The 16,018-nt window shown below is 43.9% G+C and overlaps 1 protein-coding gene across 2 annotated transcripts in view; it reads right to left on the bottom strand.

The window, feature by feature from the left end:
• The window catches only part of MB21D2 (Mab-21 domain containing 2), a 134,830-nt gene that overhangs the window by 65,798 nt on the left and 53,014 nt on the right, over positions 1-16,018 (bottom strand). Inside the window, exon 2 of one of the 2 annotated variants that reach the window (XM_053565682.1) lies at positions 15,659-15,750. The exons of the other annotated variant lie outside the window; for it this stretch is intronic. The gene's annotated coding sequence lies outside the window, so the exon portion shown is untranslated. The remainder of the gene's footprint in view (positions 1-15,658; positions 15,751-16,018) is intronic. 2 annotated transcript variants of the gene reach the window in all.

Raw genomic sequence — 16,018 nt, 5'->3', positions numbered from 1 at the left:
TCGGTAGAGTGCCGTGGCGTCACACAGCTCACAGCAACCTCCAACTCCTGGGCTTAGGTGATTCTCCTGCCTCAGCCTCCTGAGTAGCTGGGACTACAGGCACCTGCCACAACGCCCGGCTATTTTTTTGTTGCAGTTTGGCCGGGGCAGGGTTTGAATCCGCCACCCTCGGTATATGGGGCTGGCGCCCTGCTCACTGAGCCACAGGCGCCACCCAGGGGATCACTTGTTCTTAAAAGAAAAGTTCTTGAAGAAGATTAAAAATGCTACTCCAGTGAACACATGAATGATAAGAATGTAAAGCAACCTTACTGCTAAGATGGAGAAAATTTGAGTGGTCTGCACAGAAGATCAAACCAGCCATAATACTTCCCGAAGCCACAGTCTAATCCAGAGCAAGGCCCTAACTCACATCAATCATTGAAGGCTGAGAAAGGTGAGGAAGCTACAGAAGAAAAGTCTGAATCTTGGAGACACAGGTGGTCTAAAGAGGTTTTAAAGAGGTTTAAAGAAAGCAGCAATCTCTATATCGTAACAGTACAAGCTAAAACAAGTGCTGATGTAGAAGCCGCAGCAAGTTATCCAAAAGATCTAACTAAGATAACTCATGAAGGTGGATCCTTTAAACAACAGATTTTCAACATAGACAAAACGTTCTTCTATTGGCAGAAGATGTTTAACTACAACTTTCATAGCTAGAGAGGAGAAGTTAGTGCCTGGTTTCCAAGCTTCAAAGGACAGATCAACTCTCTTGTTAGGGGTCAGTGCAAACACTGGCTTTCAGTTAAAGCTAGAGCTCATTCCAAAAACCCTACTGCCTTTAAAAAGTATGCTAAATCTACCCTGTGCTCTAAAAATAGGACAACAAAGCCTAGATAACAGCATGGTTTACTAAATATTTAGCTCCCACTATTGAGATCTAACTGCTCAGAAAAAAAAAAGATTGCTTACAAAATATTACTGCTCCTTGACAATATAGCTGGAAAAATAGTCCAAATATCATTAATAGGACTTTGGAAAAAGTTGATTACAAATTTCACAGAAGACTACGAGGTGTTAATGACTTCAGGGAAGTAAGTAACTGCAGATGTGGTAGAAATAGAAAGAAAACGGGCGGTGCCTGTGGCTCAGTGAGCAGGGCGCCGGCCCCACATACCAAGGGTGGCGGGTTCAAACCCGGCCCCGGCCAAACTGCAACAAAAAAATAGCTGGGCATTGTGGCGGGCGCCTGTAGTCCCAGCTACTCGGTAGGCTGAGGCAGGAGAATTGCCTAGGCCCAGGAGTTGGAGGTTGCTGTGAGCTGTGTGACGCCACGGCACTCTACCAAGGGCGATAAAGTGAAACTCTGTCTCTACAAAAAAAAAAAAAAAAAAAGAAATAGAAAGAAAACTAGAATTGTAGTGGAACCAAAAGATGTTATTGAATTGTTGCACTCTCATGATAAAACTTGAATGGAAGAGGAGATGCTTCTTAAGAATGAGCAAAGAAAGTGGTTTCTTGGGATGGAATCTATTCCTGGTGAAGATGCAGCAAACAGCATTGAAATCACAAGAAAGGATTTAGAAAATTACATAACTTTGGTTGATAAAAATAGTGGCAGGGTTTGAGAGAATTGACTCAATTTTGAAAGTTCTGTGGGTAAAACGTTCTCAACAGCATGTCATGCTTCAAAGAAACAACAATTGATGCAACAAACATCAGTGTTGTTTTATTTTAAGGAATTGCCGCAATCACCCCAACCTTTAGCAGCCACCATCTTGCTCAGTCAAAGCCATCAACACTGAGGCTAGACCCTTCACAGGCAAAAAGATCAAGAATTGCCAAAGGCTCAGACGATCACTAGCATTTCTTAGTGAAAAATCCTTTAAATTAAGGTAGATTCTTTATCTTAGACATTTTGCTATTTCACATTTAATAGACCCCATCACAGTGTAAACATACTTTTATGCTTTGTGTAACTCAAGACTTATCGCAATATTCGCTTTATTGAGGTGGTCTGGACCTGAACCCACAATACAGCTCCGGTATGTTCATCTCCATTTTACAAATAAGGAAACTGAGGTTCATGTGCCCAAGATCACAGAGTCAAAACATAGAAGTGCCAGCAGTCGATACTAATTCTTGTTACTCTAGAACCCATTCTCTTAAATATTAACTTCCTCTCCCTCCCTTTACCTACACCATTTAAAGGATGAAAATGAGCATCAGAGAAGTCACGAATCAGTGATTTTCACCCAGTATGCTGCAAAAATATTTAAGATCAGTAATTAAATCATTTTTTGAAAGAAGTTCAAAGCATAGTGAGTATATTTTTTTCACTCTTTTTTTTTGATAAACATAATGCAAACGTGCCACAGAAGTTTAACTACAGGTTTAAGTGCGCCATACGATAAAAAAGGTTGAAAAACATTGCCATAAAGCAACACAAAGGTAGAATCAGAGATCTACCTGTTGTAATGTTTCCAGTCCTCATAAGGAAGTAAACCGAAAGCCTCTGATTACACTTGAGGAGGGGTGGTCTCCATCTGTCTGGTTTGAAGTGGGAAACTTTCCCTTTACACAGACTCTAACACTAGACTCGGAGTCTCTACACTTGGGTTTAAAATCCATCTCCAATTCTTTTTTTTTTGTAGCTTTTGGCCCAGGCTGGGTTTGAACCCGCCACCTCTGGCACATGGGGCCAGCGCCCTATCCATTGAACCACAGGCGTATGCAACCTTGAACAGATCACTTTGCCACTCTAGAGTTTCGGGTTCCCCAGGGGTTGAATGAGTATCACAATTGCTATGAAGTGAAATGAAAGAACACAGGGGAAATCAGACTGTAAGCACCAGGAGGGAGAGGCCCAGTTTATCTTTTTCACAGCTCTGCCCCAGTGCCCGGGATTGAACTTGGCATGTTTTCTGAAATCTGAATCACAGTTTCCTGGTATTTTTCTCATCTACTAATTATCTTCTGTTTGATATCTAAGTATATGAACTAATTCAAGAAGAAAAAAATACTAACAATGATGTCATTATTATTATTGTCACACTAAAACATAAGCAAAAAGAAAAGAGATTACATACTACAGTAAGGAAATAAGAAAAAAGTATTCGCATTTCATTCCAGCTACTGAGACTGCATGCTTTCCACACAGAAGACATTTAAAGTGCAAAAGGAGAAAGGCAAAAAGAAACACAAATAAATAGATTAAGAAACCTAACTGATATCCTAAACGTCTAATCAAAAAGAACAGGCCTTGCAATATAAATTGAAAGATCTGCTCAAAGAGAAGCAACTGAAGGCCTAAATTGAACAGTCTCAGCAATTTGTGGGAGGAGAGATAATGTGAAATGACATAATGTAGGAACAAAGAACAAAGCATTTTTATCTGGCTCCCAAACAATTAAATGAACCTGCCAATTTGATGTGGAAGATGGGCTTTAAGGAACTGCAATACAGTAGAGGGAACACTCAAAGTCAGTCAGCATTCATTAGATCCCAGAGGAAAAGCAGCCACAGATTTCCAAATAGGCAGCTCCAAGCCTGGCCAGGATTCCAGGGCAGCCCAGGGCTGCTGGAGGCTTGAAGAGGAAGCACTGTTGTGTCAACCCCTCCAGCGTGCACACCTTTCTGGAAGCAGCTCCTCCCATACGCATTAGCAGTCCACACCCACATAACCCCAGTGGAATTACAGAAATGAAGATGAAGAGAAAAAAGCCCTGGTTGCAAGTTAGGGAGACGTATAACCAATCCTAACTCTATCTTTCAGGCAGACGAGGGAGGAAAATTCCTCCCTGTGGGACCATCTCCTCATCTGTGACATGGCACCAGATGTTTAGTTTGTAAATTGATGAAACCGTCAGAATCGCTATGATAAAAGCAGCCCTGGAAGTCCATAAAATGACTCAAAAGGAAAGCTGACATATTTTAATGCTTATATCATAAGGGGCACATGAGATCCGAGGTCAAATTAAAGAACAGGCTTGTGTTTCCCATCAGCCACTCCCCGCCCCCCCACCCCCACCCTGTCCCTTAGACTGCCCTCCTCAGCCTGGGGATCCCAATACCATGTCACCAGCACTGTTAAAACTGTTGTCACTCTCTCGATTTTTATCAAGTCCGGCTCCTGTAATTTAAAGGGAACAAAAAAGAACTTCATATTATATGTCTTACCTCAATCCTAAGGATGTCTGAAGATCAAAACACTGACAGATAATGAAGAATTTTTAAATAGTGTCCTTCCTCTGACAGGTTGTGAACTTCTGAGGTCAGCACTCACATTTCCCCTTCAGGAGCTCCAGTATTTAATGCACAACCTATCATACTTTCTAGGTACTCAGGAAACAATGGACAAATAGCTGATGGAGCCCCACATACAGAATCTTCTATTGCAGGTGCTAAAGGGGACAAAATATATCCCCAGGCCCGCCAGTTAACTTCCCACAATCTAGCTGAAGAAGATAATATTCTCACAGGACACACAGGGCCAAAGAAAATAAGCCTATGGGTGCTGTTTCCAGGGCACAGACCATAAGCACAAACAATGGAATAATCTGGGAGCTGAAATCATTCATCAGCGTGGAGATCTTTTTTTTTTTAACTGCACTGTTTGGATATTTATTTGGGAGATTCTTTTTATTTTATTTCAGATTAATGTAAGGATACAAACGATAAAGTTACAATGTTTGTGTCTGTTAGGGGAAGTCCAAGTTGTGGTTGAGCCCTCGCCCAGGAGGTGTGCCAGAGAGGTGAGAGCTTGCCAACCTCCTCCCTCCTCCCCTCTCCCTCTCCACATTCTCCACACCCGGACTTTAACTTAATTGTGTTTTTCTCTCCTATGGGTATGTAGTCGTTCATCTACCAGTTTCATATTGGCATTTAGTACACTGGACACTTGCTTTTCCATCCTTATGATACTTGACGTTGGAGGATGTTCTCCAAATCCATCCAGGTAAATACAAAAGATGGAAAGTCACCATCTTTCTTCATGGCTACATAGGGTGAAGATTTTATCATACAAAATGGATGAAACTTTGGAGCTGGGAGAGCTCTCAGGATTCAGTTACTCCACTCTGTTATTCTAAGGTGGAGAAAACAAGGCTTTTGGAAGGTGCGTGTGCATGCTGGGCTCACAGCAACATGTACAGAAAAGCCAGGCCTGCTGCCCGCAGTGCCATCATCACAAAGCCCACAGAGCCAGAGGGACCTCGGATCCATCCTGGAGCAATAGTTCACAGTACAGAATACATTTTCTTTCCCCTCACTGGGAATAGCAGGAAAACAAGCCTACTCAACAATAGCCACTCCAAATTCATTTGTTAAGCATCAGGAGACAATATGCAAGGCAGCATGGAAGGTGTGTGCAGGGACACACGCAGACTCTTTCCTCTCTCTCAATCTCTCCCGGCTTCTAACCTCTCCTCCACAGCCTCTCCTCTACGCAGTTCCTTCCCACCATAGAACTGAGAGAGGACCAGGTAAGAGGCAGAGAAAGGAGACAGCACTTTTCACCATCAGGTGAAAAATTCCACCTTCCCAGTGAGTCCTCCCCCCAGGCCATCTTATTAAAATCACAGCCTCATCCCTGTTCCACCAGCCAATATCCTCTATACACATTTTCTCCCTCTCCCTGGATAGGATGGAAGGGCCACAGGCAGTGATTTGTGTCTAGTTTCTTCAATGCTTTATCCCCATCGCCAAATACAGAGCCTCAGATATACTAGGTACTCAATAAAAGGTTTATTGAAAAGAAAGAATGAATAAAAGCAGAAATTAGAGAAAGCTTCATGAAGAGGACAGCATCGGAGCCGATCCTTAAATGATGGATGGTGTTGAGAAAAAAAGACACATTGGTAAGAAGCAGAGCCACCTTACAGGTGATGGAAAGAACATGCAGAAATATTTAGACAGGGCCAAGTGTGGGAGCTGGGATAACACCTGCAAGGGTTTCCTTTGTCTGAAATGTAAGATATACAAATGAAAGTAGACCAGAGAGAATGCAGAATGGAGTCCCAAACATCTGGTAAAGCACACAGATCCCATTCTGCATGAATAGGGGTGGAAGGCCACCCCTCAATCTCAGGAGACACCCTGGGGTCCCCAGATACACACAGGCTCTGTTGGAGAGCAGTTTAGCTGGGGGTGGGAGTGGAGATGGGAGATCAGCGATGATTCCTGAAAGCCAACTGTAGCACAGGCCTTCAAGCTGTTCACCACCCGGCCAACTGTTTCTCTGAGCTAAAACTCCAGCGCCCTCTTCACTCTGTGTGGGCTCTGCCCTGGTCAGCCCAACAGGCCCATCAGGGTCTCCCCAGCATAGCAGAGCAGCACTTTCCACCTCTGGTTCAAATTCACGCCACATAACTCTGGGCAGAAATTCACCCTGATATAGAGGGCTTCTCTTTCTCTTTTTTTTTTTTTTTTCTTCTTTTGAGACACAGCCTTTTTTTTTTTTCTTTCTTTTTTTTTTTGTTAATGCAGGAAAGACTGATCTGGGAAACAAGTACATTTCAAAAGAAGTAAAGTCATTAGCATGCATAAAAAATAAAGGCAGTAGAATATTGATTGTGGCAATTTAGGAAAGCTGGCACAATTCACCTTTACAATTTACAGAAATTGAAAGAAAATATAGTCTGCATTGCATATTAAACAGCAATAGCGTGCCTTAGGATGTAGGCAGTTGCTGAATGTGCACAGATAGCCTCTGCGTGGTGCCAGGGCCGCCCCAGGAACCAGCTCTGCCAGGGCCGCCCAGGAGAAGCAGGACACATTACCAAGTCTTCAGAGAAAGCAAAGTCTGGGGCAACTTCCCTGACTTTCATCCCTCTCTCAAGGGGGCAACAGGGTCTCCCAGGTAATTCAGACCCATGTGAAATAAATCCATACACAGTACAGAGTAATTCAATCAATATTCTAGTGAGAAAGATTTAAATACCAACTCTATTTATTTTCCTTCCTTTATTCAGTAAACAAAAGCAGACTGTAAATAAATAAGCTGATGATTTCTAAAGCATGAGAGTGGTTTAGAAGAAAAAGCATTAAATTAGAAACCAAAAGGCTGGACGTTGTTCCTGGTCTGAGTGGACACATAGTGATCTCAGCTAATCATTTAACTTCTTTGGGCCTCGGCTTCCCTTCCTGGTGCTGCATCTTAGCTAAAATTAAATAGATATTATTTCAAGTATAAGTTGATAGTATTATTAACCCCATTTTACAAAATAATTTCCCAAAGTTACAAACAGGTGGAGCCTGAAGTACAAATCTGCCTGGTTCCTGGGGCTCAGGTTCTCAATACTTCAGATGATCATCTCTGTGTCCCCTCGGGTTGTGATCCTGAGTCATTCAGACAGGAAGGATTGGGACCCCCAGAGTCTATATGTACTAACTAGCACCCAAGTCTCAGAGGAGACCCCACAAACAGGTATGATGGAGCTGTCTCCACTACAGAAGCCTACAGCAACAGTAGAATAATCTAAAGCCTTTTATGCAGACATCCCCAAATTCTGAATGGGTTCTATTCTGATCAGCCAAGACGGACAGGGCAGCACAGCAAGCCCCAGTGACACACCCTCCCTCCACTCCCACCATCAACACACCACATGTAACAACTCTGTGATAAAGACGTTTCAACAAGCTAGGGCAAAAGGCCGGCACAAGAAAATAAAAAACAATCACACAAGGGCCAGGCCCTGGTTGGGGGGTCAAAATGCTAAATAGGGGAATAAAGTTTAGCAACCTTATATGAAACCAAGGATAAGTACAAATGTTTCCAGGGTGTGCTTTAGCCGCCAAGAAAATATGAGTGAAGCTGCAGAAATAGAAGCACATTCCCTGGAAGGTAACATGTCTTCTGTGACCTGCACTGCTGACCACACCTGGAAAATTCATATTACTGTCAAGCAATACACTGGCAAACAGGAAGTCACACCAACAGGGAGGAGGTGTGGTAAGGAGACTACAGCCTGGATGAAGATTTGAAGGAACTGGGAATATAGAAAGACACGGCCAGGAGCACCATCTTCAAAACCTAAACCTCCTTTTCCTCCCTGAAAAAGGGGTAAGGTTGTTACCCCACATTCATTTTAACTGTAGAATGATGGAAATGGCAGAGACACAGATTTGGGCTCAATAAAAGAAAAAATTCCGTGAAGCTGCTGCTCCAATCTAGAGACTTGCCCCTGGGGTGCTGAAGCAGGGGCTGGAGAGCCATCTGGAGGAGAAACAGAGGAGGAAAGGAACTGGGATTCCACAAGGTCAATGCGCTGCTGCAAGTGGGACTATGTTCTATAAAAAGGGGATGTTCAAGTCCTATCTATCCCCCATCCGTGTACTTATGAATATGATCTATTTAGAAAGAGGGTCTCTGTGGAAGTAATCAAGTTCAGATGCGGTCATACTAAATTAGAGTGAGCCCTAAATCCAATGACTGGTGTCCTTAACTGAAGATGGAAATTTGGGCATGAATACACATGGGGGAGTGAGGACGGTTGTTTTGGTCCATTCAGGCTATTACAACAAATTATCTTAAACTCAGTAATTTATAATCAACAGAAATTTACTGTTCATAGTTTTGCAGGCTGTGAAGTCCAAGATCAAGGCACCAGCAGATTCAGTGTCTAATGAGGGCTTATGCTCTGCTTCAGAGATGGTGCCCTGTAGCTGTGCCCCCACATGGCAGAGGGAGAATTAGGCACCGATCTCACTGACAGGGGCAGCACCCTCATGACCTAATCACCTCCTAAAGGCCCCATCTCTTAATGCTGTTTAACTGGGGATTCAAGACATGAATTTTACAAGGACATTCAGACCACGTTAACAGTCACGTTAAAATGAAGGCAGAAACCTAAGTGATGCAGCTCCAGGCCACGAACTACCATGGGCTACCAGCCACCACCAGAGCTAGGAGAGAGGCCAGGAACACATCTGTCCCCAAAGCCTTTAGAAGGAGGTCTAACCTGCCAGCTCCTTGATTCCAGACTTCTAAACTCCAAAACACTTGTCTTAAGCCACCAATATTGTGGCAATTATTATAGCACTCCTAGTAAATTAAAGCATAGACTAATGCCTGAATGTGGTGACAAGCTGTCTGTGACTTAGGAACTAACAGTTGTTTTCCACGTGGGAATTGTGATGGGGGTTCTGACATTAATTCTTGAATCAGAAAGAATATTAGAACATGGCTTTAGTTTTTTTTTCTTTGTAACAACATTCATACACTTAATAACCAATTACTGAGTACTTAATATGTGACAAAAATTCTGCTAGACCCTGAGGAGACAAGGATGAAGAAATAATTCCTGTCCTAAGAGCTCACCACCTACTAAGGTGTGAATGTGTCTCCTTCCAATTCCTATGTGAGAATCCTAACCTAACCTCTAAGGTGATGCTATTAGGACAGTGGTTCTCAACCTGTGGGTCGCGACCCACAGGAACTGTATTAAAGGGCCATGGCATTAGGAAGGTTGAGAACCACTGTATTAGGAGAAAGAGCATTTGGAAAGACCAGGTCATGAGGAAAGAGTCCACAGGAATGGAACCAGTGTACTTATGAGGCATGAGGAGATCCCTTGTCCCTTCCATCACATGAGGACACAGTGAAAAGAAGGCCATCTTTGAACCTGGAAGTGGCCTCGTTCCATACACCGAATCTGTCAGCACGTTGATCTTAAATTTCCTAGCCTCTAAAATCGTGACAGATAAATTTCTGCAGCTTATAAGCCACCTGTGATATTTTGTTATAGCAGCCGGAATGGTCTAAGGTGCAAAAATGTAACCTGACAGATGTCTTCACATCAGCAGTGGACAGTGTAACAGTGGCATTTACACGTGGAGGGAAGGAAAAGGGAAGAACGATCCCATCCGGGAGAAGGGATATCAGCTGAGACTTTTTACCAAAGTTACATCTGTGCCAGATCTTCAAAAAGTAGGTATTCTTTCTGTGAAAAAGGTAGGGACATGCTTTCTGGGCGTGTCAAAACACGTTCAAAGGCCTTGACTGCTCCTCCAGATACGGGCAGATGTTGGGTGTAAGGAGGGAGGGATGCGAAATAAAATGCACGAGCTACGTAGAAGCACCCAACTTGTACAGCAACTAGTCCAAGCAACCCCACAGGAGCTCAGATGACTCCCCCTCCAATATTTAATAGTCTTACTCAATAACTCTTTTCATCCCCAGAATACTTGATTATTTTCTGTCCCTTCATTTTTAGAGTGACTCAAGTGCTACACAGGTCATATGCCATCCTTACAGTTTCGATGAGATTATTAAAGCTGAAAAGTGGTTTTCCCTCATCCCCCAGTGGTTTTCCCTCATCCCGAGCAGACTTTTAGTCCATTCATTTCTCCTCACTCTGGCATATGGAGAGGGAGAGGCAGAAATGAAACCAACAGCTGCTTCCCACAGTGCAGGAGCATGAGTGTGTCAGTGCGTCGCACTTGACAGCTGTGAGCGATCTTGGAATAGCATTATATAACCTCCTGCGTGTGGAGCTTTCCGCCCTTCCAGAGTACTCTCCCATGTCCCTGGGTTTTATTCTTACAGCAACCGAGGGAGCTGAGCAGTGTCGACGAGGCTTGAAGGAGGCTCGGAGTTCGGTGAACCCCAAGTTAGAGGCTGACCCAAGACTAGAACTCAAACTCCTGACCCCAGGGTGCGGTCACCTTCCCTGGCTTTGTTTGGTTTCCTTTTGAAGCATGCAAAAGGGCTTCTAGGATCGCATTTGGGAAGAATGGCTCATCAAGAGTAAAGAGAAATCATTCAGATTACATGAATGAACATTCCACTGAGAGGGCAAAAGGAGCAAGTCCTGGTTTGTGTCATCTTACGAGTAGGAGACATTTAATGCACATGATCAAACTAACCACCCTCTGCACTCTGATTTGGAAGTCTGAAGGAAAGAATGGCAGATAAAGCAGCAAGTGAAGTTGTGAGGCACATATGGTTGCAATTGCTCAGAGAGTAGGGCAGTGCCTGTGGCTCAAAGGAGTAGGACGCTGGCCCCATATGCCACAGGTGGTGGGTTCAAACCCAGCCCTGGCCAAAAACTGCAAAAAAAAAAAATGCTCAGAGAACAGATGCATCCACTGGGCCCCATCTAATGTCTCCCTGACTCCCAGCCCCACCATTCTTCTGTGTTTAATAGACGATTGTCCATGTCAGCCATCTTTAAGAAGTTGCTGGCACCAAGGCAACTTGAAATCAACCCATCAGAAACTGAGAATAGAGCCACTGGCAGCGTGCACCAATGATATTCCTTCAATATTATTATTTCAAGCTCATTAGTCCTCTCCAAGGCTCAGAATTTCTCCCAAACTCCCAGGTTAAGAAGACAACCGCAAACTTTAAATATATACTAAAATTACAATGTACAAGTGTAAACTGAAATCACATCCTCCCTCAAAGACCTGACAACATCACTGGCAAAGTCTCTTTAATTTGCTAGGATTAAAAACCAAAAGAACATCAATTAGACAGTATCTTCTAGTTAGAAGATCTCTCTCTGATTAAGAAGGGAATTGATGTGAGGAAACCAAAGAATCCCACATATAATTGATCTCCTCACCTCAACCTACTCCCCAGCCCAATATGTGTGTTTTCAAGATTTCTTTTTGCCTGCTCTGTTAAAGCCAGCACACATGCGCATACGAACACCTACACGGGTGCATTTAACTCTGAATTGGAGAGTAATTTATTCTTTTCCAGGTGCCCTGGGTCATAAATGGATTCTATGTTAATGTAATTGTCTTCCCTGTCCATGAAGATAGCGCCTATTTTTGAGGCATGACCACATGAAACATAAGGATATAAAAAACAATCTGTCCTCACTCTAGAGGTAAAAGATAATTCAGGAGAGAAGAAAGTTCTCCTTTAGCAGAGGAGATTTAAGTGGTTTCCTGACAAATTGCTGAAATAGCCTGCACTACCATGTTCTCTGACCACCTCTCTCCTCCTGCCTCACACACCTAGAAATAGACCTCAGGTCCTGTGTGCGGAAAGACTGTGAATTTTCTTCTCCCAGAAGGGAGGGGGAGTGGAGAAAGCTGTTTCCCTTCCCTCTCAGATTTCTCCCTTGCTTGTGTGTGTGCTCACCAGATGGTGTGAAGCCGCAGGTTGGAGAGAGATAATAAACCCAGAAAATACTGCAGTATGAGGTTATGAAATGAGTGACTTTCACACAGGGACATGTCAGGGGCTCCCTAATTAATGGGAGGAGAACTGGAAGAAGGGAGGAAGAGGCAGCTCCAACAAGCAGCTAGAACCCTAGGTCCCTTCCAACCCCAACATCCACGCCCCTTCCAAAGAGCACCCCCTGCCCCTTTGCAACCAGCAAAAATACCCAGCAGTCTCTCCCGCTGTCTCTTGACTGAGAAGGGAAGTCCCAGCAGAGCTAAGCAGCCTGAGGCAATCGCAAAGCAACTCCCTCCTAGCTGACAAGCAGCATTTTGTCAGCATCTTACTTGCAAAGGAACAACAATAAACCCTGGCTCACCCTGCACTGGGGCCCCCAGAGCCCAGAAGATATAGCAAAAGCTATTCTGGCTGGGTAAGGTATGGGCTTTTCTCCTGGCTGTTATTTGTTTTTATTTTATTGCTGAAAAAGGGCTCAGAGAAGTTGGGCCAATCACTGCTTCTGTCAGGGCCTCCTGCTTTTTATCTGTGAATAGAAGACTAGAGAACAAGGCAGATTAAAGATGGTTGCAGGTATATTCTTTGACATTCTTCCATCAAGAGATAAGGGCTCGGTCCTATGGCCCTGAATGTAAGAGGGCTCTGTGTCTGCCTGACTAACCAAGTAACACACGGAAATGAGGCTTTGCTGGTTTTCAGGGTCAGGCCTTAAGAAACTGGCAGCTCCCACTTCTCATATCTTAGAGGATTCTCTCTGGAAGCCCTGATCTTCCTTAGGAAGAGTCTGACTTATATGGAGGCTCTCATGCTATGAGAAACGCCAAGTTAATAATACAAAATGGCTGGGGGAGTTGGGGGCTGGAGAAAGATTGGAATGAGGGAAGGCGAGAGATGTCTGGCCAGCTTTCAGCTGAGGCCCAGGAATCACAGAGTAATTACAGGCCACTCCCTTTGTGCCCTGTCTGAAGTTCTCCTCACAGAATCGTCAGACATAATGAGATATTATTTGAAGCCTCTAGGTTTAGGTTGGTTTTATGTTGCAATCAGTAACTATGTATAATACAGGGATCTATAAAAGCCCTCTAGCCCTCACACCTCTGATTTGGTGATCTTTACGTATGCCTGTAATCCTCCATGTCTTACCCCGTCCTCACTAGGTCAGCCAAAGCCAGAAGTTAGAAGGGCAAGGCGCACACTTATGCTGGACCCTCGTCGTCTGACTCTTGACTCTCCCCCCTGGACTTGAAAGACAGAAAAAGCAGAGGCAGAAAGAGGGGGAAACCTCTGAAAATGGAGCAATGCAAAGGGAGACAGAGCCAGGGAAGGAAAGCAAGGACTAATGACATCATTTGGCCCTTTCATCAAGCCAGCGCTACCCAGGAACTTTTTGGGGACACTGTCAATCAATTCATATTGTGCTGAAGCAAGTTGTGTTGATTTATCTGGAACTTTGTTGCTGATGAAACTCCTAACTACCAGCAAATGGGAAAGGGCCATCACTGGTCCTTGACCTTTTTCCATTTCTAAACAGTCATAAATGATTAAAAAAGTAAGTCAAGGAATAAAAAAGACATACGGGAAAAATTTTAAATATAGTAAGGCTCTAGCTTCTGGTCTATAGAATGAAAATGTTAATTTGCAGTACAACTAGGGAAGGAAGGATTCCAATCTCCCTAGGATTCTGTACCTGCACCTCTTCTACCTTAGTCACTGTCACATATAATCAGGAGAAGCCAGAGGTGAGCCGGCAGGTTGGAATTAGTGGCCAGCTAACCAAACTGCCAGACAAAGCAGGGCAGGAAATGATACACCAGTGAGATTGTAAGTCTGGGGGCGATGCCACTCACTGAACCTGTGACCATAAAATAAAACACTATGTTGGCCAAAGACTACTTGTTAAAATAAATATACTATATTCAGTAAAGAAAGAAGACAAGAAATAACGTGGTATGAGTGGTGGAGGAGACAGAAATCATGAACAAAACGAGCCAGAACCTGAGGAGGACTCCAGCTGAGTCCTGATGCTTTAATCATCCTGTCTCTCCCAACACTAGAAAAAAACTCAGGCAAATTGCCTGGAGTCACATAGCTTGCAGCTGACCATACCCAGGCTCTAATCAAAGCTGGGCTAGGCCAAAGGACAGCAAAGCCTGCCAATTACCCAGACTCTTACTGGCCTCTCTGCTCAGCAAACCTCACCCCCTCAAAAGCTACTTGACCTCACCTTGCACTTGGGGCTATGGCCAGTTTGCAGGAAGGAAGCTTATCTGCATCAGCTGTCATCAACCAGTCCATTCTGGCCTGCACAGGACACAGCAACAAACCTGCCCCTGACATTAGCAATAATGGAAAACACCCCTGCCCTGTAGGCAGCCATCAAGGCCATCTATAACCTGCTAACCTGAGCTAGGAAAGAGACTCCAACAGCAGGACACAGGGCAGCTGTAGCCTTCACATTATATTAGAGACACACAGAAAATTCCAAGAGAAAAATAAACTGTATATCAATAGTACTTAGATGGATGATGCTTAACAATGGAGCAAGGTCTTAAGATTCAGCAGAAAGGCTAGGTGAAGAAAAAGGCTAATAATGGTCATCATGAAATAATTTACACAACCAAATACCAATGTTCTGAGCCCAGGACTACTCAGGCACACAATAATCTCAAAACCACACATTCAGGCCTGCTCCTCTTTCTTACTTAATCTATAGAGAAGATGCCCTGACACATGAGTCCCTAACATGAGTCAAGAAACCTGGATCCAAATCCCCCCTCCTTTCCCCACCTGAGTCTCCCTGGTAAATGACTTCTTCTGACTAGACTTCTTATCCATAAGATGGAATGAACTAGAAACACCTAAACCCCAAGCCTAAGGAGCAAATGCCCAGGACCTGTGGAGCATTTCAGTCATGCTTACCCTTGTACTTAAAAATGCAAAACCCACACTGAAACAGGCAAATCCGAAGACAGTTTCTCAAAATGTATTACTTCCAAACTGAGAATGGTTTCTTGTGGCTTGTGTGACTCTATATCTCTCTCGTTCCAACCAGTGTGGCCTGCTTGGTCATCAACAACATCTGAGCAAATGTGCAACAAAGCTTCTCAGCCAGACATGAGCTGGTTTTCATCAGAAATATCTCTTAGGCTCAGCGCCTGTGGCTCAAGCGGCTAAGGTGCCAGCCACATACACCTGAGCTGGTGGGTTCGAATCCAGCCCAGCCCCGCCAAACAACTATGACGGCTGCAACCAAAAAAAAAAAAAAAAAACAGCTGGGTATTGTGGCGGGCGCCTGCAGTCTCAGCTATTTGGGAGGCTAAGGCAAGAGAATCACTTGAGCCCAGGAGTTGGAGGTTGCTGTGAGCTGTGATGCCATGGCACCCTACCCAGGGTGACAGCTTGAGTCTCTGTCTCAAAAAAAACAAAACATCTCTTAGTTGTAAAATGGGGATAAAAACCTTTACTCTGCCAAGTTCAGAGGTTCTGATGAGGCCATCAATGAAGATTATGAAAATGAAAATTTCTGAATGTAAAGGTTCAACTCACATGGAAGGTGGGCATATCCGTGAAGGCAGGGCTGAATCCATCAATCTACATATAATCCACTCTCCTCCTGGCCCACCCTTGCTGACAATCACCTAAAGCGAAATGTTACAAATACTTTCAGATGGAACATATCCAGGCCTATTAGAAAAGGAATGATACTAACTTGTTAAAAATGATGGTTATCCAGGGAATGAAGGGACCTACTGAATATGGATTGCTACTGTCAAAAATCCTGATGAATGCACAGTACATATTTCAATTTTTTAACATCTCTCTCCTGAGTATGTACTATTTAGCAGGCACTGAGCCGGATGCTGCGGAAACAGTAGTAAACAGGAAAAACACAGAGCTGGTCCTCAT

Source organism: Nycticebus coucang, chromosome 16 (assembly GCF_027406575.1).
Source record: "Nycticebus coucang isolate mNycCou1 chromosome 16, mNycCou1.pri, whole genome shotgun sequence".
Lineage (NCBI taxonomy): Eukaryota > Metazoa > Chordata > Mammalia > Primates > Lorisidae > Nycticebus > Nycticebus coucang.
Note: the sequence above shows the minus strand (reverse complement) of the source record. Positions and strands in the feature narration are given on the sequence as shown.